Here is a 27,241-nt window from a genome sequence, read left to right as displayed (position 1 = left end):
TTAAATAAAGCAACACAAAAAGACCACTTCCCTCTCCCATTCATCGATCAAGTATTAGACACTTTGGCAGGAAAGAAATTCTTTTCTTTCCTAGATGGCTTCAGTGGATATAATCAGATCTAGATTTCCCCTGAAGACCAAGACAAAACCACTTTTACTTGTCCTTGGGGAACATTTTCCTACAGAGTTCTACCTTTTGGCTTATGCAACACTCCTGCCACATTCCAAAGGGCTATCCTCAGCATTTTTGCAGACTTAATAAATGAAGGACTTGAAGTATACATGGATGACTTCACACCGTACAGAGATGATTTCAATCCAGCATTGGACACACTGGAAAAAGTCCTACAACGCTGCATTGCTACTAGGCTTTGTTTAAGCCATGAAAAATGCTATATGATGATGACTGAAGGACTTATTCTAGGACACTATATTTTAGCAGCTGGCATTCAGGTAGACCCAACCAAAATCCAAATAATTTTTCTTATTCCCACTCCTACCACTCAAACAGAGGTACGCAGTTTTCTTGGATTTTCTGGTTATTATAGGAGGTTTATAGAACATTTTTCACATATTGCTGCACCTTTGTATGCACTAACAGGGAATGTTGATTTTCTTTGGACAGAAAAATGTGAACGTGCTTTCCAGGATCTAAAGAAGCTTGTGTCCACAACCCCAGTCCTTCGAGGACCAAATTGGGATTTTCCATTTCAGATATCATCAGATGCCTCAGATACAGCCATTGGAGCAGTCCTTGGGCAGGAAGAGGATAAAAAACCATATGCAATTTATTATATTAGCAAAAATTTATCCCCTGCTAAATTAAATTACACTATTACTGAAAAAGAATTTCTAGCTGTAATACATGTTGTCAATAAGTTCAGACATTACATTACTGGATATCCTGTTATCTTGTATACAGATCATTCTGCCATAAAATATTTAGCAAACAAGCCTATCACAAATGGTAGAATAACTAGATGGCTGATTTTATTGCAGGAATTTGATATTACAATCAAGGATCGACCTGGAAAAGAAAATCCTGTAGTCGATTTTCTCTCACGAATTCGAAAGCCAATCGATGCAGCAACAGTTGAAGATCAATTTCCAGATGAGCATCTGTTTGCTATTGCTGTTAAAACGCCCTGGTATGCTGATGTTGCCAATTACCTAGCAGTAGGTAAACTACCGAAACATCTAGCCCCTAATGAGCGAAAATAGATTGTTCAGCGGAGTGCACAATTCTCTTGGGTTGGAGGCTACCTGTTCCACACAGGGTCAGATATGCATATCAGAAGATGCGTTCAGGATGATGAAATCTTTGACATTTTAAAAGCCTGCCATGATGGACCATGTGGCGGACATTTCGCTGATCGCAGAACTGGACATAAGGTGCTGCAAACAGGGTATTATTGGCCTACAATTTTTAAAGATGCAAAGAAATTCGTCCAAGCTTGTGACAGTTGCCAGAGAGTAGGACGACTTGGTCAGTCTGATGAGATGCCCCTGAATCCACAGCTAGTCATTGAACCATTCGAACGATGGGCCCTTGATTTTGTTGGACCAATTAACCCACCCTCGAACCAGAAAACATATATTTTGGTGGCAAAAGAATATGTCACCAAATGGGTTGAAGCAGAGGCATTGCCGAGAGCTACAGAGGTTTCTGTCATACAGTTCCTGTTCCATATATTTGTGCACTACGGTCTTCCAAGAGATATAATTATGGATGGTGGACCACAGTTTGTTGGGAACAGAATAGCTGCAATACTCAAAAACTATCATGTCCAGCATAAAATCACTACTCTATACCACCCACAGGAAAATGGTCAGGTAGAAAGCAACAATAAAATAATAGAAGCAATCCTAACAAAAACCATTGCGTCACATAGATGTGATTGGGCTGCCAGACTACCAGAAGCACTGTGGGCTTATAGAACAACATGGAGAAGTACCATTGGTTACTCACCTTATCAATTAGTGTTTGGAAAACAACCCATCTTCCCCATAGAATTCAGAATCCAAACATTGCGAACAACACAGGAAGTTGGCTTAGATCTAACCGAGGCACAAATTAATCGATTACAACAGATCAATGAGCTGGATCAAATCAGGCTCTCTGCACTCCAAAACACTACACTGATCCAACAGAAGCGAGCTAAATGGCATGATGCTCTCATTAAAAATAAAGTCTTCCACGAAGGGGACTGGGCACTTTTGTACGATTCTAGGTTTTAGGACTTTCCCGGGAAACTCCAGACTCATTGGTTGGGACCATACAAAATCCAGAAGGTACATGAAAATGGTACTCTGACTCTAATCACTATTGACGGTTCTGGATATGCCTTCAAGGCAAATGGCCACCGAGTTCGACTTTATCGTAAACCACTCACTCGGGAGTCCTTCTGCCAGCAGCTACGCCAAGACTCTGATATGGAAATTTTGGGGGAGGGAGAGAAGTCTTCCTCACCTGTGATTCATTAAGTGATTTACCTCCTTTCACACTTTGTACATAATTTCTTTGTTTTGTTGAATTATTTTTGTATCAACACCTTGTTGTTACTTTTCGGAGCAGCAACAATTTTATTATTTTCTGTTGTTCCTTTTCTCAAAGGGACAACATTTCCGTTTTGTTGTTCCTTTTTCAAAGGAACAACACCTTTTGGATCAGTCGTTCATTTTGCTTTAACTTTGTTGTTCTTTTTTTTACCTTGTGCTTTTGCTGTTCCTTTTCCAAAGGAACAACACTTTTGATTTTTGCTGTTCCTTTTCCAAAGGAACAACACTTTTGATTTTTGCTGTTCCTTTTCCAAAGGAACGACATTTGTGTTTTCTGCTGTTATTTTTCCAAAGGAACAACATTTTCAATTTTTGCTGTTCCTTTTTCAAAGGAATGACATTTATGTTTTCTGCTGTTCCTTTTCCAAAGGAACAACATTTTCGATTTTTGTTGTTCCTTTTTCAAAGGAACGACATTTGTGTGTTCTACTATTCCTTTTCCAAAGGAACAACATTTTCGATTTTTTGTTGTTCCCTTTCCAAAGGAACGACATTTGTGTGTTCTACTGTTCCTTTTTCAAAGGAACAACATTTTCGATTTTTACTATTCCTTTTCCAAAGGAACGACATTTGTGTTTTCTGCTGTTCCTTTTCCAAAGGAACAACATTTTTGATTTTTTGTTGTTCCTCTTTCAAAAGGAACACCACTTGTATTCTTTTTCTCTTCCTTTTTGAAACAAAAACAACCTCGTGTTCCTTTTACTTACGCTTGCTCCCCTTGCTGCTCTAAATTAAGGATGCCTACTGTTCCTGTTCTTTCAAGTCTTTTTGAACATAACTATGCACTTATGCAATGGATACAAAATGGCAACATACTGAAATCAGTAAATTATAAAATCGCTATTTTTATAAGAAATTGCTCTGAATTGGTAAGAGGAAAAAGGGAAGGACACACTTACCCATTATCTTTTGCTGTCATTGTTCCACTAATTCTGCTCTGATTGGTTATCTTTATCATGTTGGTTCCTTTTAAAATTTTCACAATTCTCTTCGATTATTATTCAGGAATAAGAGCAAAGGGTTTACATGTTCCTATTGAGATGTTAAGACTTCTTCCACCATTCCTACTCTTAAGGAGTGTTGAACCACCCTTTGTGTATAAACGGGAAAGTACTTTATGAAAAAGAAAGAAAAAAGAGCGAAAAATGATGTTTTAATGACTTGGTTATATAAGTTGTCAAATGCAGGATAGGGGGTCTCATCAAGAGCCAGCCTACCATGATCATGAGGAAGAAAGTGAAGCAGCATTCCCACTATGGCCACCACACCAGGGATATGGTCCAAAAGGTATATCAAATTAAGAACCCTTGGAACAGGAGGTCTCATCACGATCCGGCCTGCCCACCTCTCGCTCCTTCCTCGTGAATGGAATTATGGCTAACTGGTCACCAAGCCAGCATAATGGCCTACATTTTGACATCGCACAAAATTTCCTAAGTATACACAAAGGATCATGGTTCCATGGGTGAAATAAACAACTCTTCCAAGGTTATAGACACCTGTTGGCAGCAGAGCACTGTTAATGGTATTGAAGTCACATTATTTACACTAATAGGTAATTATCAACACCCTTCTGTTTCTTATACCTTAGTAATGAATCACATAAGAAGAATGTATATTATTTCCCGAACCATAAAACGCATGTAAATCTATTATCACCAATCATGACAGAAAAGTTGACAATGACCGCATGACACTTTATATGCATGACAACTATCCTATCTTCCCAACCTCGCATCATATCACAACATTCTCTCACTTATTAAGAAATTCGACCTTGCACCTCAATTTCAGTAACCTGCCACTTTTGTAAACATGGCATATTGCCATACACTATTCCTTTATGACTCTGTTCCAGGGCAGATCGACACGCCGCTCCTTTATTTGACGGCCGGGACGACCTATCACATTTCGGGGGGGGAGGTTAACCTCATCATTCCCTGGATTACGTGTCAGACCACTATTCGGGAAATTTCGTACTTGGGAATAGCACGGCTCAACGATATACTATTTTTTTATTTTTGCATGGCTTGCTATTCCTAAGCCATTTCCATAGTATGCTCTGCGGCATTAGTAAAGCCCTTTAGATTTTGAGCAAGTCCTACGTCTGTTAGTTTCTCTGTGTTTTAATAGCGTGAACAGCTTGTTGTTCCATTGTCAAATTCTGAGATTTTACAGGGAAACCACAAACATGGGAGGAAGATTGATTCAGAGAGAACCACAGGTGTTAACAGTCTCTGATGCTGCACAGGAAATCCTGGTAAGAGCAGGATGGTTAACTTATTTCAATTGCTTACAGGAATCCAATGAGACTGTAGCAATTGAATTCTTGTAGAATTTGCAAGAGGATCACTCCACAGTGAGGGGGAGACAAATAACAGTCACCGATTACATAATCGTAGAGGTATCGGGACTGCCAGCCGCTAGACCTATATGGACGTTAAAGAAGGAGAGATTGTAGAAGATCATAGAAACCTTCTAGGAGGAAGGCCAGAGCCTGAAAATTAGAGGAAAGGGGGTTCTACCAGCAGCATTAGGAGAACTGTGGGTGGAATTGGCGAAGACTATTTAGAGCTACATCACCTGTGAAGGCAGAAAAGACATGGTAAGACCACGACACCTTAAACTTTTAGCCGTATTAAAGCAAAAATGATCTACAAACTTACCTGCATTTTTAAATTCATTACTTCATGATGTTGCACGGAGCACGAAAAAGGCACAACATGTAAAATCAGTCGTCAGTCACCATGGGTTGATACAGTTAATAGTTAGCCATAGCCTTACCCAATAACAGAGCAGCTGGGAAGAGCTAATTGCCATGATAGATGGGGGATTGACCACACCATCCCAAAACGTAAACATGCCACCAGTACACGTAAGCATCCAGAAAAACGAAGAAAATCGGCCCGATTAGCACAGATTAAAGGGAGGATGGAAAAGTCCCAAGGAGATACCAGCCAACCAGTAGAGGTAAACGATTCAGGGGATGAGCAACCCCCACGATTAGAAGGAGAAGAAAATGAGAAAGGAATGCAGGGAAATGAGGAAGGAGAAATGGAGGAAGAAACCGAGCAACCTGAGCAGGAGGAGGAAACAGAACAACTTGAAGGCAACACATTGCAAAATCCATTAAGAGAAGATGAATTGGCCAAAATTTTGGCCAATATGGATGAATATGGCCAACCTTCCAGCCCATCAGATCTCCATGCTGAAGAAGAACCAAAAGAACACTCTGCTCAGGATAGAAATGCACCTGAATAATTACATGCCGAGGAGGTAGAAAAGGAGAGTCAACTTGTTCATGATGAAAATATGACAGGAGAGAAAAGCGATGCAGAATAGGAACAATCCATTCCTAGCCAGACTACACCAGAAGAAATTCCGGAAGAAGGGGAGGCAGAAAAAGAAGTCACCCAAGAAATAATAGAACCAGCTAGGGTTCTTGCCCTTGAGCAACCATAGTAGAGCAACGAAGAAGCACACCAAAGAGAAAATTAGGGAATTGATCCAGATCATAGTCCAGGCCACAGTAAACAGTCTATTGTTCCTTCTAAGGAAATTGAGGAAATTAAGAGATTATAGAAAGAACAGCAAGACTGTTGAATGTAATAGTTCATCTTCAATAGCAGATCAGGATTTTGAAAACAAGAAAAAGGGTAAAAAGGACTTTTGGGGGGAGACATGCAACCATTACAGCAAAACCTCCCAAGAAAAAGGTTCAAAGGACCAAAGTCCATCTGTTGTTCAAAACCCTGTCGAAAAGCGGTCTACTGTTCCAAATGTTGTTGAGTAGCAGTCTGCTATTCAAAATCAAAAGGAACAACATTTGACTGTTACCCATAATGTATTGGCCTGTGAGAAAGAAGTACAGACGGAGGCACAGTCCCCTGAAGGAATGCGAGCCATGAAAAAACACAATAGGAAGATCCAAGTAAACCTCCTGGTCTCCACTACCATGTGGGATAGTGATCCGAGGATGGTAACCCTATGAGAGGGTTTGATGTAAGCTCAGCAAGCAGCAGAAAAGCTCATAGAACAAATGGTTCCTTGAGAAAGGTATGAAGAACTACAACAACAGCTAAGGAACATCAATCTATCCGAAAGCCAGGCCTTTGAAGGATGGCGAAGGGAAGAAGAAAAAGTCGCGAAGGTAACTCATAGGTTAGATATAGTTATCAAGCAGATGGATACCTTATGTTCTTTGTACAATGACGTCCTAGCATGTAGAGCCCCTGCTAAGAATTATGCCTTGTTTTTAATGGAACGATATTTGCAATTGAAAATAAAGGCTATTAAAGCAGGTGCCCTTATACACATTAATACCATCGATGATTTTATAAACTTCTGTAAGCACTACGGGGTAAAAGTTCAAAGATTACTGTGTGAGTTTTATTTTCATAACCTTGTGTTAGACCAGGAGACCGAGCTTAACCCTGGCCATTTTGTTGGGGATATCCAATTACAGGCATTTATTTCATTTGGGGTTAATCAAATTAAATGGCTTAAAGCCTATAATGCTTTCCAAAGGCAAGAAAATGGATTAGACTTGTGGGTAAGAGCTGAGCCTAGGGATCCAGTATAGTTGTGGAGGGAACATAGGAACCTCATGGGGAATCCAAGCGTAATTGAAGCATTAGGACCCATTCATACAACAATCAATCAGCAGGGAATAGAATGCTTTTTCACTATTAAAGACCTTGCCATTAACGCAGCTAAATTTCGATACCAGATCTCTAATCCGAATATCCAACTCAGGGAACCATTTAATTATGAAAATTTTAAGTTAGCCGCTAATCGCTTGCGCCTCTATGGCGAAACCATTTTGAGGGCAGGGCCATCCTGATTAGGATATAGGTTCCGGAGTCCAATTATTTGGCACCCTGCACCTGGATACCAAGCCCTGTACGAGATGCATGAGGGTCAGACAGGCCATTTTTTTGAACACCTAGTTATGCATCATGGTTGTAGACCTCCACATGAGATTCCATCTCCAGCCTACTCTATCACTACCTTACATGTCAACTACAATGATTTCATGAGGGCATGAAAAAGGATAAGCAGGGGGGTGTGTGGAGTACTAAAGAAGGTATGTTTTTGATGATTATTTCAGCATATTTTCATTAAAACTTACAAACCTTTTCCATCATGAACTAGGTAGATGATAAGGAATTGTAATAAAACCTGTAAGATTAATATGCAAAATGAAAACACTGACAATTGTCATTTTCTTATGCAGGAAGAAGGAAAAACAAAAGACTGTCGTTCCAAAGGAAAGGACAAGGCCAGGTTAACCGCTGTCCCTTTGACGGGGAACCATATGCAAACAAGGCAAACCAAATCAAAGCGTATCAGCCCTGGAAAGGAAATGGAGATATCGGCTCGGCGCAAGAAAGTAAAGAGATAACTGAGAACCAACGGTTCGGCGAATCCCTCAGGATCCTTTGATCCTGAGGGATCGCTGCTTTAACTATTTTTACCCCTAGACATCTTTGCCTTCGCCATTATAAAAAGGGGCAGCACTGTTAGCCTGGGAGTCTGTTATGTTTTTATGTAATTTCTCTTAAAGTTGAGACTTTGATCATCGACTCTCGATTGAGAAGTGATCCACTGTAATTTTGTCTTATGCATTAATACAAACTCGGTTGCTATTTCATCTTTGATTCTGGAATAACTTCAAGCGGTGTACCCCTGGAGGCTAAGGGCCTGGCCCTGGAGGAAAACTTGCTCCTGTACTATTACTTTTGGTTTATGTGTGGTTTTCTCATCAACATTATTTGTTAATCTGATATGTTCTGTTAATTTACATCACATCTCTATTATGTTTGATTTATTGAGTAATATCATTTCTAAAGACAGAACCATTGTATTAACTTTGCAACGTATTAATGTTCCTTTAAGTGCTGATATAATATTGCCAGTCTTTACATAATACTGTTGCTTTTCAATTACAGAGTACCTGTGTGTACACTTATTCATTGGTATTACTGAACTCATCTTAGGGATTATGTTTCCTTGCGATTGTTGAATCTATAAACGTTGTTGTTCCATTCTAAAATACAGTTGTATTCTTTATAACTAAGATTGACAACTGGATTACCAAAATCAGATTACTATTAAGGTGTGTCGTGTGCATGTATGAGTGGCTTTCAAGCGCTATTCTATAGTCAATTATTAATTAGTGCTGTTCCATTTTTGTGTGTTGTTCAATTCATCCTTAAAAGTGGAGGATTTCCATTTGGTTTCTGTAGGACACGATTATTGCATTTGATCTTGTAGACTAAGGTGTTGTTTCTTATTAGACTTAATTGTTATTACAACTTCTTGTTTGTTGTTCCATTTCTTGTTATTTGCGTTATTGTTACTTTGGTGTGAAGAATGATCTAAGACTGTAGCGGGCGTTGACATTTACTGTCTAGCCCCCAGATCAACGATCTGTTCCCTGATTTCCTTTGGCCCCATCAGTTTACAAAGGGATGAGTTACTGCTACTGAACCCTTGATTGATAAATTTCTTAGTTTTCTGAATGCATGATTTAGTCTTTAAAAGTAGTTTGCTGTAAAAAAGCATCCGTTTACTCTTGTATTTTTGAGCACTATACTACTAGCATTACTCTGGCAAATGATAGCCTCAGACTGAGACACTCTTTGAAATAACAAAACGTTCCTGGATTGAAAAATTAATGTGAGGTAATTAGAGGTGAAAGAGACCCTTTTTACAGCTCGGTAGAAGGTGATCTTGATGTATTGTATCGTCTACGAATTCGGCCAACTCTTCAAGAGTGGAAAAGACTAAATATTTCACTATAGGAACTAATATACTAGTACTGATTGTTTCTTTCTTCAAAAAATGTGAGATATTTTGCACTCCATGAGTTAGTCCGATAACCTTTGTGTACTGATAGGTTATGGGTTGAATTTCCCAAAGTTTCTCGTAGGTAATCTCACAAGTTGATTCTAGGCTAGGTTGAGAAGATCCTCCTTCTTTATGAATCAATGTTGGAATGGTGCTCATAATGTTGCTACATTTTCTGGAATAAAAATGATTTGGGTGTGTGGAGTTATCAACCATTAAAAACTAGTAGCCCTCCTTCTAGCACCAAAATGTTCACAACGATGGACATCACCAACATACAGGGGATCTCCCTGATATAAGGTCCCAAATAGAACTCACACTATTTGGTGTATATTCCCATCAAAAATATGAATTGGATACCATTTTTTAAAATATATTCCTTGGATTTAGCTGCCAACAAAAGAGATAAGTGCAAATATCCTTTTTAATGAGAAAGCTAGTGTGCCTTGTGAATGTTTGATTGTAGATGTATCAAGGTTATCTTACTGCAGAGGGGAAAATGAAGTGAGACTATAAGAGAGAAGTAATAATACTACCCTAATGGAGACACACGTAAAAGAGAAAGTTTGATCTAACATCAAGCGGAATAGTTCACAAGGATGCGACGATCATTATAAACATAACAACACATTTCCAACAAGAAGAACCGAAGTCACTGAAATAGTTCAATTACTCTAGTACTAATGAAAGAAAACATGAACCATAAACATTCAAAGAATAGTCTTAGAAACATTCACAATCCATGTGTGAAAATGTGTTGGCCTAAAAGGCTTCAATATTAAGCAAAAGTCCCAAGATACATAAATACAATGAACACCACTAGCTCCAATAATGGAGTGTTAGAGCCACTACTTGCTCCCTAAAAGTACCAACTATTTATCTCTAATGCCTTTCAGGATAAGACAAGGTTAAAAGTCCTTTAACATCCTCATGACTCTTGACCTGCTGACTTCTATTGACCTTTGGACTTCTACAACCCTTGGAATTCCAAATGATTCTTGGACTTACACATGACTTTTGGCATTACATGTCTTTTGGACTTCCATGATTCTTTAGTTCGTACATGATTCTTGGTCTTCCACTTATTTATTTTTTGAAATGAGTACAAAAGTACATCATGAATTCTACATCATCGTGTTATGATACTTGACCATTCACTATCATTGATGAATGGGACTAATAATGACTGATGACATGGACTTTCTCTAATGGTGACATGGCTGTCAACTGTATCTTCATTCTTCATGCAACTTCAATCATTGATGTCATCTAGCCTCCAAAGGGTATTTTATCAAATGGATTCTTGGGGGTGATTTGATCATCAATATTCAAGAATTTTCTTTGTTCTTTTTGAGCTTCCTTTTTTTGTTATCCTTGTTTGATCTTCCTTATGTGTGCTTGCCACAATGTTTCTGGAATACTTGTATCTACAAATCACAAGAAACCATCAACGTGAAAATATCCCATTTTACCATGTTTCATGCATATTTTCTATTCATGCCTTTTGGTTGCACTCAAGAGGGAAAAAAGGGGCTTTAGGGCGCATAGGTTCACTTTAAAAGGTTGAAGGGATGAAGAGGGAAGGCTTCAGGGCTTCGGCATGTGCTCAAAAGGAGGGAACAATCAAGATAGGGTGCATGACGCAAGTCCTAAGGAGGAAGGGCAAGGATTCATGTTTCCCAAGTGCATTTGTGCTCAAGGGAGAGATAGAGGGTGTAGGGCACACTCCTAAAGGTTGAAGGGTGAAGGCTTCAGGTCTTTAGGGTGGGCTCAAGACACCTAGGATGGAGCATGGTGTAAGTTTGAAGGCTTAAGGGAAGAGCTTCATGCCTTCAGAGTGCGTTCATGTGCTCAAAGGGTTTGGAAGATTCATGTTGGGGAAGGCTGAAGGGGGGAGCTAAATTCCTTTAGGGTGTGCCTATGTGCTCAGAGAGGGAGCACTTCTTCGAGTCGAAGGAGTGCACTCAAGGAAGACATGGTCTTTAGGGGGGCACAATTTAGAGTAAGGAAGGGGGAAGAGGGTTAAGAAATGTGCCTTGCTCCCTTGGAGGGCACATGGTGCACTTACAAACAGTGAAGGATTCCCCATCAAGGCTTTAGAGTGTGCTCATGTGCTCTTGGCCTTATTGACTTTGCTTTGAAACCAAATATTTGTCTAAGTCTAGAATATGAGGCAAGGGGCGAACAAAATGAGTTTAGGCATAGAACCACATGTGACACATACCAAATCATCAAAAAAACTTAGAAAAACTTGAAAAATTCTGAATATATGTCAAAATCCACTTTATACACATTCCCCAATTGCAATGAGTGTAGTGTGTGCAACTGCGATAAAAAAAGTGTCGTTTTATGACAACAAAGATGTCATGACCACGAAATGCACAAAAATATGTTCTGACCAATGTGATGACACTTGAGACCATTCAAAGGCACTTGAAACACATAGAATAACATGAAATGACATTTGGTGATCAAAGTGAATCTAGATTTGACAATGATACTAGGCTCCAAAATTCAAATGTAGTGAAATTTTGGTGGGTGTTCTAGCAACGACAACACTTCCATATGTGCATATTGACACCATTACTAGACTACCACTTGAGATTGTCCAATATGATATTAGCTATAGATTTATAGAGTTTCCACATTTTGGAGCCTTGCTCCGGCCGCAATTCCTACTCTAGACAAATGATTTGATTCTTGTGAAAGTACTTTCTAATAAAAATGACTTTCCACCATTATTTTGATTCAAAAACCAGAAGTCAAACCAATTTTTTCCCAATGCCAAATTCGTATGCTTGGGATATTTAATGGCTAACGCTCTAAACTTATTTGGAAAGCAAACAATATTCCAATTTAGAAAGTGGAAACACTTTATTTGATGAGTGACTGCTTTTGGAGATAGCAGACTTGAACCCATATACATTGGCAAGGTTGATAGAACTGATTTATTTAGCACATCCTTCCATGCGAAATTAAGCCACTCTCTCCCCTGCAAACCCCCCCCCCCCCCCGATGATTGTATTCTCCTTTGATATTGTGAAACGCTAGTTCCCATTCATCTGCATTAGAAGATACTAATAAAATCGGGATATCCATAAACTATAAAAGACTTTCACTCATGGACTATCGGGAATTCAAAAATCCGAGATAGCTCCAAGAGAGTGTTTTCAAAGTAGTTCCATTTGTATAACTGGATCTTCTCTTTATTAACCATGCCTCTAGACAACTGTAGGTAATAGTTCAATTTTAAAAATGATATGTAATTATTGCATAGGCCCCTCCTAACAAGAGAGTATCATTTGCAAATTGTGAGTGGTTTATCCATTTAACATTTCTTTCTATATTGATCCTACGGAGCTTTCCCTCTTGCCTTTCCTACTTCAAATTCCTGTTGAGTGTTTCTGCCATGATGATATATAGTAACGGAGATAGAGGGAATCCGTGCATTAATCTCCTAAATACATAAAAGAAAGAAGTGTGCCTTCCATTAATTAGTGGGGCCACCCAAGGAGAATCAATACAAGCTTTGATCCATCTTATAAACTCTACACATAATCCCAACTTCTCTAAAACTAGAAAGAGGAAAGAGTGCCATACTCTATCGAATGAATTTTCCATATCTAGCTTTACCACCATTCCTACCTCAGTTGCTTCTTTGCTAGAATGTATAGCTTCTTGCACTAGTATAATATTATCTAGTATGTGCCAAGACTACATAAATCCTCCTTGATTTTCTATTATAAAATACGACAGGAAATTTTTGAATCTAGAGGCAATAACCTTAGTCATAATTTTGTAGGCTGAATTACAAAGAGAAATAGGCCGAAATCTTGAGAAATTCAAGGGATTTGATTCTTTTGAAATAAGTGCCAAAAATGAGGAATTTGTGCTACCTCCAACTTTAGCCTTAGCCTTTGAATAGTTTAGCATGTGGATTGGATCTTCTTTTATCAAAATCCAAAACACTTGGTAGAAGTTGATAAAAAAGCCATCAAGACCTAGAGCTTTATTCGAGTCCAATTACCAAATTACCTCATGAAATTCTGGTTTTGTGATTTCACCTATAAGAAACTTGTTAGATTCTTATGAGATCGTAGGGGGAAGACAACTTAGAAAAGCCTAAACAAGGGGTGAATTTACCATCCCATCCTATTGCTAAAGAGATTTGAAATGCTGAAATGCTTCCCCCTTTATTTCTATGAAGGAAGTCACCTTTGGCCTTCCTTTAGGGGTGATTTCCATGACCTGGTTTCTAGAATCCTTGGCTATATCTTACTTGTAGAAGAATGTTGTGTTTTAATCACTATATTGCAATCATAAGCTATGAGATTTAAGTCTCCAAAACTCTTCCTCTTTCTTGATGGATTCAAAAAATTTCCCGGTCAACTTTCTCTCTTGCTTGATATGTTGATTCTCCAATTTTTTTGTTAACTCCTGTCGCCTCTACCCTGGGGGATAATAGCTAACTTTAAACCAGTGCCTTAATGACCTTTTTAGGTTCTTGAGCTTGCTCTCCCACACGTATGTTGGTGAACCCATTATTGGTATTTTCCAAGCTTGAGCAACCAGATATGAAATTCCCTCCTATTTTGTCCACCCAACATTAAATCTGAAGGGCATGGGACAAAAATATATTGCTGGGTTGAATACCAATGATATTAGTGTTACACGGTAATTTGTCACCATCCCTGTTACTCCTCTTGTCGTACCTTGGAGGACTCATCCCGGGAGTTATAAGAAGTGACAAAGTCTAAAAACACTTGCATTATGTTCCCCTGAGTATGTACTTCATGTTCCCTGAAGACACCTTCTACTGATTATCCCTGCAAAGTGCTCTTTTTCCATTGGCGCAAGTCCACAGTATCTTACCCGCGCCAATCATGGAGATCCTCAAAAGAGGGCGCGACCGTTGGCGCTCTGTCTTAGAGCAACAGTCGCGCCAACCAAGTTTAGTCATGCTTTTTGCCTTAACACACGCCCGACTGTTGTTTCCTTCATTACATGGAGCTTTTTGAGGATAAAAAATCAGTCTTATGTTGAGCTCTATCCTATCTCCATCTTTAATGGCTTTTGGGGATAATGTTAATCCACAATAGGTGTCCTGGTTCATCTCATCCTCCTCCCTTCTTTATCTATATAAGCTTGTCCTTATGCATTGGACAAGCTAGTGATAGTCGTTAGTCATGGAGTGTTAGATGTTGAGTTCTTGAGTTCTTGGAGGAATGCTAGTGAATGCTAGAGAGGTTATGCTGCCGGAGAGGAGATGCATTGCAAGACACATATAGTTACTCGCCCAGCCAGGAGAGGTTCAACGTCAGAACCATGGTTGTAACTTTTCCTATTTATTATTAATTAATGAGCGACTGCTATTATAGTTCCAATCTCATTGTCTATTATGGTGATGTGTTGATTTATTTCCTTTCTGACTGAAATATAGTTGTGCCTTGGTAGTTTTTATGTTGGTATCTGTCTCTTCCTTTGCATGTGCAGGTGTTCGTTTATGATCTGCTGGAGCGAGGGAGCGGGAATATCAACTCTGCTTCAATCATAGCGTTGGACTCCAGGTTGGTCTTCTTAATTCACCTTTGATGCATAACTAGGAACTTGCGTAGCAACGTGGTTTGATTGTGGCTAGTTTTGTTTTAGGCTAGTGGGATCGCCTCTGTCCGCAGAGGGGATTTACCTATCCAACAATTTGGCGACTTCACTGGGGAGAAGCTATTTGAAATTTGTCTTGCATGTTAACTTTCTTCTGCTTTCTTGAGTGAATGAGCTTCCTGGGTCAGTTTTGAGTTTATTCTTTACTGTTTGACCCATCTGAGCACTGTCAACCCGACCTGAGGTCGTATCATTTATTTTTCTAGCCGGCAAGTTTAATTGGCGCGGTTATTACTCTGACAGTCGCGCCAGTTGGCGCATGTTGCTCAAAAGCAACTCGCGCCAATCCTTTGATAGCGCAGTTTTCTTCCTGACAGTCGCGCCAACCTTGTGAACTTGTTCATTTTGCTTGTTTACAGCCTCCCAAGCTTGGGTTTCCTGTTCTGCTCAATCATCTGAATGTATCAGAGTCTTTTTTGACTGGTTTTGAGTCTTTTTCTGGCAAATTATTGATTTGATTTCCTTTGATCATTACTTGGAGGTTTGTCTCGATCTTTTCACAATTTTGCATCTTTTTGCTTTTGTTTTTGCAAAAAAAATTCCCCCTCATTCGCCGGGGGGGGCTAAATTGTGTATGAGTGTTAATCGCCTTTGAGTGTTTTTAGTGTATGATCTTTGGAACTCTCACCCGTTTTCTTGGTTTGCACTTGATTGGTTCTTAGATCACATTAGAATCATCGTGTGTTTGAGAATTCTCATTTTCAGGATATGAATGAAAAGTGTGCATAGATTACATTTCCATACTTTGGGTGTTTGCCAGTTTCTGTTTCGGTCTTCTCTTGACCCAGTCAGCTTTTTGGATACTCTTTTGCATCTATCTAGTGGTTGTTAAAATTTGGTATTCTATGCTTCGAGTGATTCACTTCTAGCTTGCTTGGATCTTGCTTGACTTCATTTGAACTTAGATCACATGGTTCATTGAACGTCTTCGTGTTTTCCTTTGCTTTGACAGTTCATCTTCATGTTTCTGAATTGGTTCTATGTCCATTAAGTGAATTGTGTTTGTTTATACTTGTGGATATCTCTTGAGGTTTGTTTACATGCATTATTCCATTTTAAAAAATCAAAAAACAAAAGAGCTTTTTGCATTATATTAGTTAGCATTTGTTGTTATTTGTTGCTATTAAAAAGAAAAAGAAAAAATTTCATTTCTTGTTATTAGCTGCATTAGGATCTTTGTTGTTTGTTGAGTGATCATTTCGTTTGTGTAAAGATCTCAACCCTCCTGTAGACAGAATTCATCGAATCAAATGATATAATTTTGGCATATAGTTTGCATTTAAGAAGTTTTTGAGATATCACATACGGTAGGACCAAAAAACTGAAACATAATCGAAGATAAACTTTAAAATAAACTCAATGAACATAACAACGCATTGGAACATAACGCAAATACTCTAGAGGTCTAGGTTAGAGACGTGTTCCGGCATATTTAAACCTGGTAGTTTATCGTCGAGTGGTTGGGTGATTCCTCCACGGTGAAACGATAGGTGCCAATACGGACTGAGCTCCCACGTACTGTCGCGTATATACGGGAGACCCCACTAGGCTATTATCCTTTATCCATAGGAAGCCGAGTCTGCCGCCTTACAAGCCGTAATGCACTGAACACAACATTCGGGAAGATTGACTGCAGTATGGGAAGTCCTTGGTTTTCATCTGATTGCCAAGGTGTATAAGCAGTTTTACGGATTGGTTGGTAAACCTTTTACCTAGAGTCTCCAGAGTAGTCACTTTTGATCCTTTTCGGACTCCCTAAAAGAAAAGGTGCCTATGAGCTTCTTGTCACTTCGTGCTCATTAAATATTCGAAGGAGACTAGAGTCATCTTTTATCCTTTTCTCGACTCTTAAAATATGAAAAGGTCAAGTTCGGCGTCTTAAAATTTATTGGCCACGATAACATTTACCCAATTAGATTTTGTTTGCGTTAGCTTGAGTAGGATTCTTTCTCGTTCAATGGCATCCTTCCCTGAGTCCACCGGCCAAGGTGTTCCCCCTGATGGAAACCCTAGTCCATTTCCTTCTGTTGGAAATGTCGGTGTTCAGTATATCACAACTTTGTCTTTGCCTGGGTTAACCATCGGTTTGCCCGTATGGTTGTTTTCAAACTCGGTGGTCTCGAGTGTGATAACTTCTGCTCCGAATGCACCCACTTCCCAGGCATCGCCTGGTTCGAATGTTACTTCTAAGGTTAGTGCCGTCCAATCTAATATGGAAAACAAGGCCTCGAAAGAGAAGAAAAAAGGGAAAGCGAAAAATAAACTAGAACAACCCAAACAGGAAGCCCCAAAACCTCAACCCGAGGACGACACTAAACGCAAACCCAAGTATCCTTGTTTTATCTGTGATGAGGATCACTATACCAAGGATTGCCTGAGGCGGTCCGAAGTTAGTCGTTTGTTAAAAGGCACCCTTGGGACTCCTGCGGTGCTCAAAGAGCCCTTTCCCACCCAACACACTCAAAAAACTCAAATGGTGGCTGACCCTACTCAGCCTCCCTCTTCCTTTGGTTCTCAAGTGTTTATGGCTGGTACAGTACCCATCAATATCAGTACTCGAACAAAAGATTACCCGCCATCTACCGGGAAGGAGCCTGAGATACCCTCTAGTGCTCCTCCGTTCAGTTCGGGTCCACCACCACCTCTTCCACCCGAACAACGTCTTGCTGATTCCAAGGTGGACCCTTCCCCTTCTTCACCTACTGCTGCGTCCTCATCTTCTACTTCGCCTGGTGAACCTCTGGATTCAAGTAACCAGGTGGCTAAGAAGAAAAAGAAGAAGAAGACAAAGAAGAAGAAGACCCCTAAACCAGAGGATAAAGGTATAACCCCAGTCGAGCCACCTTGTGCTCCTCCGCGAAAGGTCAAATTTCCTTGTAAGTTGTGCAAGGAAGACCACCTTCTCCGCGATTGTCCTGGCATTCCCAGGGTTTTAGAAGTATGGTCTCATGATCCAGACTGCCCTAAATCATCCTTTTAGATCATGGCGATGTTACCTTACAACCTGGAAACAGTAAGGGAAAGGAGAAGATTCGAATCCCTTGTAAACTTTGTGAAGGTAATCATCCCCTTCACCTTTGTCCATTCATGGATAGAGCCTCTATTGTATTGGAAAGTCTTACAGTTCCCTCAACCCAACTTCCTACTGGTTATCAATGTCTTTCTGCAACTGCAGAACGTTCCCTTGCTGACAAAGAAATCAACCAAGATTCCTCTCTTGTCCAGCCTCCTCTTCCTGAATCTGGCTCTGCCAAGCCTGTTCCAGACCAACCATTGGTCGGAAAGAGTGTCGAATCGAGTTCACCACCCGCCGACCACTCTATTTCAGAAGAGCATCATTCTCCTGTTCTTCTCATCTCCTCAGATTCTCCTACATCTGGAAATACCCCTACACCTGAGAGTCCTACTGCGCTCTCTCTCGAGCAGGGGGGCAATCATACGATTCCCCCACCAAGTAGTTCAGTTGCTTCCTTCGACTGGAGACGTTTGACTACCTTCCGCCTCCCATCTCATGTGCCTTTTTGGGTCACGGTACACGCCTATGACAAGGCAATACCTGGCACTGTTTTGGATGAGGGTGCATCTGTTAGTCTTATGCCTGCCACTACTTGGCAAGCTTTGGGTTCCCCACAGCTTGTGCCCGTAGCATCGACTCTGACTGCTTTTGACGGAGGAACTAGCCAACCATTAGGGCTCCTTCCAAAGTTCCCTATTACTTTGGGAGGCAAGACCGTCTATATAGATGTATGGGTTACCCAAGGTGCTTTAGACTTCACTCTTCTCCTTGGTCGTGACTATGTTTATGCCATGGGGGCCCTTGTCTCTTCACTTTTCCATGTGGTTTGCTTTCCACACGATGGAAGAATTGTGACTATCGATCAATTATCGTTCGTTCGTCCACAGGTCCCATCTGCGCAGTCGTCATTCCCTCCTGGTTTTCATCCACCAGTTGCATCTGCCCCACCACAGATCAACTACGTGGCCACCTATCCCGTGCCTGTATCCAGCGATACCGCCGTCGTGCACAGTGTCCTGGGGGCATTGGGTCCTGACTTCCGAGATGTTGTCCTTCCACCGGGAGTGGCACTCTTGGCAGCCCCGACTTCCTGTTCATTATGATGAGGTTTGGTCGGAGCATAGTTCGTTTTCCTATGTCAAGCTCCTTAAAAAATGAAACTAGGTCTTGCCGAGCATAGTTCCTGATCTCGTGTCAAGCTCATTAAAAAATGAAACAAGGGTTATGAGGATAGTTCTTTTACTGTTTCAACCTCATTAAAAAAATGAAACACCTCCCTTTCCAAATCGAGTCTTTTGATTAAGATCTCGTAAAATACAAGTCGAGTATTTCATCGATCTCGAGAGTGAACCTTCATTCCATCCACTTTGCTGAATGCAATGAAGCTTGGGGGGCATGTACCTCAATTTGCGTTATCATGCTGGGGGCATGCAAATTTATAGCAAGCATAGTTTTTCGTTTCAAGCTTGTGTAAACATGAAACCGAATCCAAGCAGAGTTCTCCATGGTTCAAGCTTGTGTAAAAATGAACCCATACTCGATTCACATCTTGTGATTGCCGCCTATCCGCTAAATTTTGTTAGAGGAGCCTTGGTTGTTTTCATTCCATCGCCACCATCTCTTTGGCCGATCATACGCTTTCACTTGGTTGTTTTTCCTTTCCTGAGGAACCGCAGCGATGAGTGGTTTTATTAGCCAGCCTCTTGACCATTACATGTTTTGAGTAGTTCCACCATTATCGGAACCAGTTGCTACCTTTTATACCACTCGTTCCTACAGGACGAGTCGCCTTTACGCTCTTTTCTGACTCGTAAAATATGAAAAGATTGCCGAGTATTTTTCCTTTTTGACTCGTTAAAGAAAATAAAAATGGAGGTCCGCTTTCAGCTCTTTTCTGACCATTTAAAGAGGAAAAGATTGCCGAGTCGCTCCTATTGACTCGTTAAATGTTAATAAGGGGCGGTCGTTTTAAGTTCTTTTTGTCGACCGTTAAAACATAAAAATATTACCGGGTTTTTTGTCGTTTCAAACTCGTTAATGGTTACGAAACGACGTGGTTTTGACCGCTTTTTTACTTTTTCAGGTCGAAATCACTAATTATGAAAAGTACTCCTCGATCATCATGATCGGGCGGTTCTTTCGGGTATTATTTTATACTTTTTCGGGCCCGAGAGACACAACTTTACGAAAAAGGACATCCCTGGAGTTTCCTTTTCTGCTGTCTTTTCAAACTCTCTAAACATGAAAAGACGTCGAGTTCTTCCTTTGTCAGACTCGTTAAAACTTAATGACATCGGATTTTGTCACAACACAAGCATATGCTATCCCCATCAAGCTTGTTAAAAATAACTGGGGTACTCGCCAGAAATGGCGGGGGGAAAAGAAAATTTTTGAACCATAATTATTACCGTGACGGCAGTATGTCGCTCTTGAACATGGCACTTTTCTGCTTTCGTGTCCGGGGTGGGGATATCTCATCTCATATCTTTCACTTGCTTCCATGGACTTGGGTACCTTATTTGACCTCTCATCCACTCATTGCCTCGTCATCATGACCTTTGATACATTGATGTCGAATACTGCCAATTCCATTAATGTGCCGCCGATATGTTCAAGAGAAGTTGACCTCTGCAAAGAAACAACCTCCCTCTGATAGTTCGCACAATGTTGATTCACAACATTATCTCTCTGTCTCGTGTCGATGATGTGGGAAACATTATGGCCCACCTTCGATCAAGGTCACTTCCTGTCGACTTCAACTCATTATCCAGGAAGTTGATCTAGGGACTCCTTTCAGGTGCCTTGGAGCCTGCATGCCTCAATGGCAGGTTCTTCGTGTTCGACGTGAGGTTTTCATCATTGGCCTCCGATCGAATGATTCTATGGGCGTTCGACTTCAGATCATTAATTCACACGCCGTAGATTGTACCTATAGTACCTTGAGGACCATTGTCATTATTGGTGGTACCTCTCGCGTCTGTTAACAGTTTCCACTATTGACTGGTAATCAGACGATGTTCATGCATGTTCGACTTCAGCTCATATATTCACATGCTTGAACTTGTACTCTTGTTCGGGTCGAGATGGAGCGCAAATTGTGTCTGTTGTAATCCAGGCGTGATTCTTGGTACTTGACTGATTCACTGGATGGCTGCGACCATACCTGAGTCAATTCATTGATCCTAACCAGATGGCTGCGTCCATACTATGGATCTAGATTATTTATGTACTCTCTTATGGATGGCTGCGACCATACCATGTACATCATGTAATTGAACTATCAGTCATGTCTCTTAACACAGATCCTCGGCGGCAGTAACTATATGTGTTCTTACATGTTCTTGTGTGTTCTTGTAAAGCATTTCACCCCTCTCCACCTCTCGGACTTCATGCTTTAGGGGGCATCTGTTACACAGTAATTTGTCACCATCCCTGTTACTCCTCTTGTCGTACCTTGGAGGACTCATCCCGGGAGTTATAGGAAGTGACAAAGTCTAAAAACACTTGCATTATGTTCCCCTGAGTATGTACTTCATGTTCCCTGAAGACACCTTCTACTGATTATCCCTAAAAAGTGCTCTTTTTCCATTGGTGCAAGTCCACAGTATCTTACCCGCGCCAATCATGGAGATCCTCAAAAGAGGGTGCGACCATTGGCGCTCTGTCTTAGAGCAACAGTCGCGCCAACCAAGTTTAGTCATGCTTTTTGCCTTAACGCACGCCCGACTGTTGTTTCCTTCATTACATGGAGCTTTTTGAGGATAAAAAATCAGTCTTATGTCGAGCTCTATCCTATCTCCATCTTTAATGGCTTTTGGGGATAATGTTAATCCACAATAGGTGTCCCGGTTCATCGCATCCTCCTCCCTTCTTTATCTATATAAGCTTGTCCTTATGCATTGGAAAAGCTAGTGATAGTCGTTAGTCATGGAGTGTTAGATGTTGAGTTCTTGAGTTCTTGGAGGAATGCTAGTGAATGCTAGAGAGGTTATGCTGCCGGAGAGGAGATGCATTGCAAGACACATATAGTTACTCGCCCAGCCAGGAGAGGTTCAACGTCAGAACCATGGTTGTAACTTTTCCTGTTTATTATTAATTAATGAGCGACTGCTATTATAGTTCCAATCTCATTGTCTATTATGGTGATGTGTTGATTTATTTCCTTTCTGACTGAAATATAGTTGTGCCTTGGTAGTTTTTATGTTGGTATCTGTCTCTTCCTTTGCATGTGCAGGTGTTCGTTTATGATCTGCTGGAGCGAGGGAGCGGGAATATCAACTCTGCTTCAATCATAGCGTTGGACTCCAGGTTGGTCTTCTTAATTCACCTTTGGTGCATAACTAGGAACTTGCGTAGCAGCGTGGTTTGATTGTGGCTAGTTCTGTTTTAGGCTAGTGGGATCGCCTCTGTCCGCAGAGGGGATTTACCTATCCAACAATTAGTCTATGATAGGATTCACCTTGTTAGTGTCAGTCTTTACAGCCTTGCTCCAGTGATCAAACATGCTCTTACAAAGTGATTTTAATGCGTCAAGGTCAAATTTTGTCATTTCAGTGAGTCTTCAAGCAAAATTTGGTCACTAGGCATTGGGTCTAGGGTTTGATTTTACCCTTGTCAACGTTGTCCAAATGTCGGTCCATGTCACAGTTCAGCTGAGTGTACCATCATTCAGAGAGTTTTCATTATCATGTCAAGTCCCACTGGGTCATTTTACACCTTGTTCATGCTTCAGTTGTGCCTAGGTAAGGTCATTTCCCTCTCCTAGGGTTTTGAAGGCAATTTCTCTTGGACGGCCAAATCATCGGAAAAACTTGTATCCAGATGTTCATACACCTTCTCCTATCCTTAAAGTACCTTATCAAACACTTCCCATCACTTAGATCCCCCAAATTCCTCATTTTCGCACAAACCCTAGTTTCTTGCTACAACCTGGAAATTTTATAGGTTGGACCTGTGTTTTGCCTTTTTGGACCCCTTCCCCTCACTCAATATCTAAGATTACACTTTCCTCTACTTTCTAAAATCCCTCCCTACTTCCCAAAATTTCCTCAATAATTTAGAAACTCCCTATCCCCTTCATTCCGCTTGATTTCGACAAATCCTTGTCCCACACATTGGGATAGGTTTCACTCAAATGAGATTTATGAGCAATAAAAGATGAATTTGGGAAAAATGAGAAAGGTTTTTGTCCAAAACATGCCAAGGAAGAAACACCTCCTTCACTTTTTACACAGGTGTTATGGTTTTGGAGAAATCTCAAAAATATAGTTGCCTCAGGAGAATTGATGCACCTCTGAAGTGACCTTGGGAAAATCAAATTTTCTCCTAGCTAAGTTCGCCAAATGACTTGATTGATGAGTCAAATGATAACTAGACACAAATATATTTCCAATGAGCTATCATGAGCTCAATTTGGAGTTGCATAAGGCATTCAAAATTTGACTGTAACAACACTCTACCTTTAGGCAGCCTCGTTTGGCACATTTTTAACAGCCTTGGGAGATTTGAGTTCTGACAGGGAAAATGAACTCCAAATTGAAAAATTATGGTTGGGTTTGAAATTAGACTCAAATACCTTTCCAACGAGCTATCCTGCGCCCAATTTGCACACCGGGAAGGCCTCCAAAAGTCACCTGGAAAAGAGCACGACGCATAGAGGGAGCGCGGCGCACTGGGAGAGATTTTCTAGTGTAAATTTACACTGGCGCGGCGCACATGAAAGGCGCGGCGCATATAGCTAGGAAAGCATGAAAATTATAAATTCACTAAAAAATCTCCTAAATTCATATTGATACAAGTTTCAGAAGGTGATGTTCAGGCAAATATTCCACCAAGGGGATGGAAATCATATGACTCATTTTCATGGATTACCTCCGAAGAACAGTGTGTACAGAATGCTCAGATTGCTTCCCAAACGCTGCTACAACATGGTTATGAGGAAAATAGAAGAAGGATCATCTCAAAATTCTCCAGGATTTGATATCTTAGATTAATGGGGAAGGCCAATCCCAAATCCCACAAGATGGCCATCTTAAAAAGGAGGCAAAGGGTTCAAAGAGGTTGCAGATAATGTGCATAAGATGGGTCTCAAGTTTGGCATTTATGTCAAGCGTGGAATTAGTACTCAAAGCAGTTAATGCTAATACTCCAATCATGGGATCCCAGGGTGTCCCTTATGAAGAAGGTGGGAAGATTTGGCATGCTAAAGACATTGGTCTAACCAATCAAACTTGCTATTGGATGCCTGCATGTTCATGAATGTTCAAACTAACCTAGGAGCTGGGAGGGATTTCCTCAGATCATTATATACACAATATGTTGAATGGGGAGTTGATTTTGATCTTAAAAGAGCTTGATCATCCTATGGTGTACTCTCTCTCACCTGGAAGTGATGCTACACCACAAATGGCCATGCAAATAAACTCTTTTGTCAATATGTATCGAATAACAAATGATGATTGGGATAATTGGAGCGATGTAGAGTTCCACTTCGATGTGTCAAGAGATTTTGCTAAATCTAATTCGATAGGAGCAAATGGTTTAAGGGGGAATTCTTGGCCAGATTTAGACATGCTTCCACCTGGATGGTTAACTGACCTTGGTGTAAAAGAAGGTCCACATCGCTTTAGCAACCTTAATTTGGATGAACAAATAACTCAGTTGACTCTATGGGGGATGGCAAAGTCTACACTCATGAGGAGGAGACCCACAGTGATTCACCAATAGAGGTACATGCACCCAGGAGGCCTCATAGAGCTGGAAAAACATCTGTGAAGACCAACAGGCTGCCCAAAGAAGCCTAAATGAAAGGACACATATTCAGCAAGAGATAGAGGCTAATTGAGAGGTTTGGCTAGAGAGGATCCACATCCACTTAGAGAAGTTTTTGGCGAAAGAAAACAAGGACAGGGACATTCTCAGGCACATGAAAAATCACTATTGGGCACGGAACAAGGTTTGCAAGGCACAAATACGGAATTTGAAGGCAAACCTAAGGAAGGCATCAAAAGGGAAAAAGAGGCAAAATAGCAAGATCGGCTTCGAATCTTGGCTAAGACTTCCTTGGCACATCATAGCACCCCATAGAGAACCTCCAGCCCAAATTTCAAGGAATTTGGGGAATTTTGGGTCCCATGGTAATTTTTTGGGCAAAAAACAGGGATTTTCTCCTTGTGCGTCGCGCCATTGGCGTGACCCTAAAATTATGGAGCTCCAAATGAGGAATGGTTTGCATTTTTGGATTCAGCATGGAAAATCACAAATACTGGTGTTCGGGAAAGAAATTTTGACAAGATCTGGGTCTCCTAAAGGTCAAAAAACACCCAAAAATGGCCTCTCTGCCACTTTTTTGACACACAGAAAGCAGTCTTGGGAGAATGGAGATTTGGAGGGGCAAATGAGGACCAAATTTGAAAATTACAGTTGGGTTAAAAAGTAGATAGGACAAGATTTCCAGCAAACCCACTTGGGCACATTTTGGACACCTGCAAGTGCCCCAAAACAGGCCCCAAAGTAGTGCGACGCACAGAGGAAAAATTGCCAATTTGCTTCCGTTTCGCGAAATTTCGGTTCGCGACTTCTCCAAGTGGGCCCGTTCATCTACACTTTGGTTTTTTGGCACCAAAGGCAGAATTTAAAGTGTTTTTTCTTGAGATTGGCTTCTATCCAAGTGGCGAAGGAAGGAAAACTGTCACCCAAGCCAAATGTCATATTTGTAGCGCTGCACCTGTAGCTGATGGTTGGCTCTCCATCTCCATTTTGCAATGATTCAAGTAACTCCCCAACCCTTGGGCATTCTATCTCTTCCTTACACATTCTATATATTGTATGCAAGTTATTTGCAAAGGGTTGGCTGGCTTGTAACTTCTGGGAGACTGTGGGAAAGAAACTCTGTTTCTGCACTGTGTATTTTTTGACAGAGAATTAATGAAAAGCAGTGGCTCTGTTTCATGAGATTCTTGTGGTTTTGAGTGTAGCAAATGTGTTCTTATGTTACATATGTATCTTGTTATGTTTCATAATTCATTTCATGTTTCATTTCATTGAAATTTTCTAAGTGAGATTAGGTAGAATTCAATTTATATTGCTCTGCCTGTGGGAAAATTTCATGTGCAGTGTTACTCTTCTTTTGAAAAGGATTCATGCGACCATGCCCTTTTCACTCTCTCTAGCAATCTTTCTATTCCGCATCACCTTAAGCCGAAATTGCTGCACTTTCCGCCTACCTTGCCTCACGAAATAATCTATGCCTTCATATTCAATTCTCTGTTCTTTGCTGAGCACTAGTCCCATATGCATCCTAGAAGCTTGGTCATTCATAAAATTGTTTTCAAAATCCATTTTCACTTATTAGCCTAAGGTAAATATTGCATTGTAAGTCATCTTAGACCATTTTTCTTATCCATCCACTGAGCATGACTCGGAGAGAGCCCTCTCCTGCTCTGGTAGGGCTAGCTACCAGACTGAGCGTGGTTTGTGGTTACCCTACTTTTTTCCTTCTTTCAGCCTAAGGTAGATTTAGGTGCTAACATAGTGGCGACTCCACTGGGGGACGAAATGGTTTACTTGTAGATTGTTTTGCCCCAGTACATATCTCAAGTTTAGAGCTGATTGTTGATGGTGAACAACGATCAGACATAAGAAGATGGCTGAAATCATTCACCTGGCGACTCCATTCACTGAAGAATCCATGCAATCAATCCTTCATGGTGACTCCACTGCAGAGGGATCAGTAGCTTTGAGATTTCTTAAGATGGATCGGATTGCAAGAAGATACGCTCCCATGAGCCGAGATCACATCCCAGGTTTTCCAAATAAAATGCCCAAGGTAGATTGGTCAAAGAATTTGCCTGTGTTCAAAAATGTGGAAGGTAATGATGCTGCTCTTCATCTGGTGAAATTTCACATTCACGTGCATAAATTAAAGATCGATTTTCCTGAAGACTATTTGATGAAAATGTTTATGGCTACTCTGGAAGACGAAGCCCGATCTTGGTATGAAAGTTTGCCACCTGCTTCCATTTATTGTCTAAAGGATTTTCATTCAATATTCTTTGAGAAGTATAAAGAATCTTATCCATCATTAAATCTAGTTCATGACTGTTGCAAACATGCTTCTACTTTTATTGAAAGCCTTGAAAAATATTATGAAGA

General features: G+C 40.6%; 1 pseudogene; it reads left to right on the top strand.

The window, feature by feature from the left end:
• LOC149238481 (alpha-galactosidase 1-like) overlaps positions 1–24,814 on the top strand; it is a 49,443-nt pseudogene extending 24,629 nt beyond the window's left edge.
• Positions 24,815–27,241: the final 2,427 nt, after the last annotated feature.

Source organism: Pinus tabuliformis, chromosome 8 (genome assembly GCF_031772625.1).
Source record: "Pinus tabuliformis cultivar Carrire ecotype Pingquan chromosome 8, CPIR1, whole genome shotgun sequence".
In the NCBI taxonomy this organism is placed as follows: Eukaryota; Viridiplantae; Streptophyta; class Pinopsida; order Pinales; family Pinaceae; genus Pinus; species Pinus tabuliformis.
Note: the sequence above shows the minus strand (reverse complement) of the source record. Positions and strands in the feature narration are given on the sequence as shown.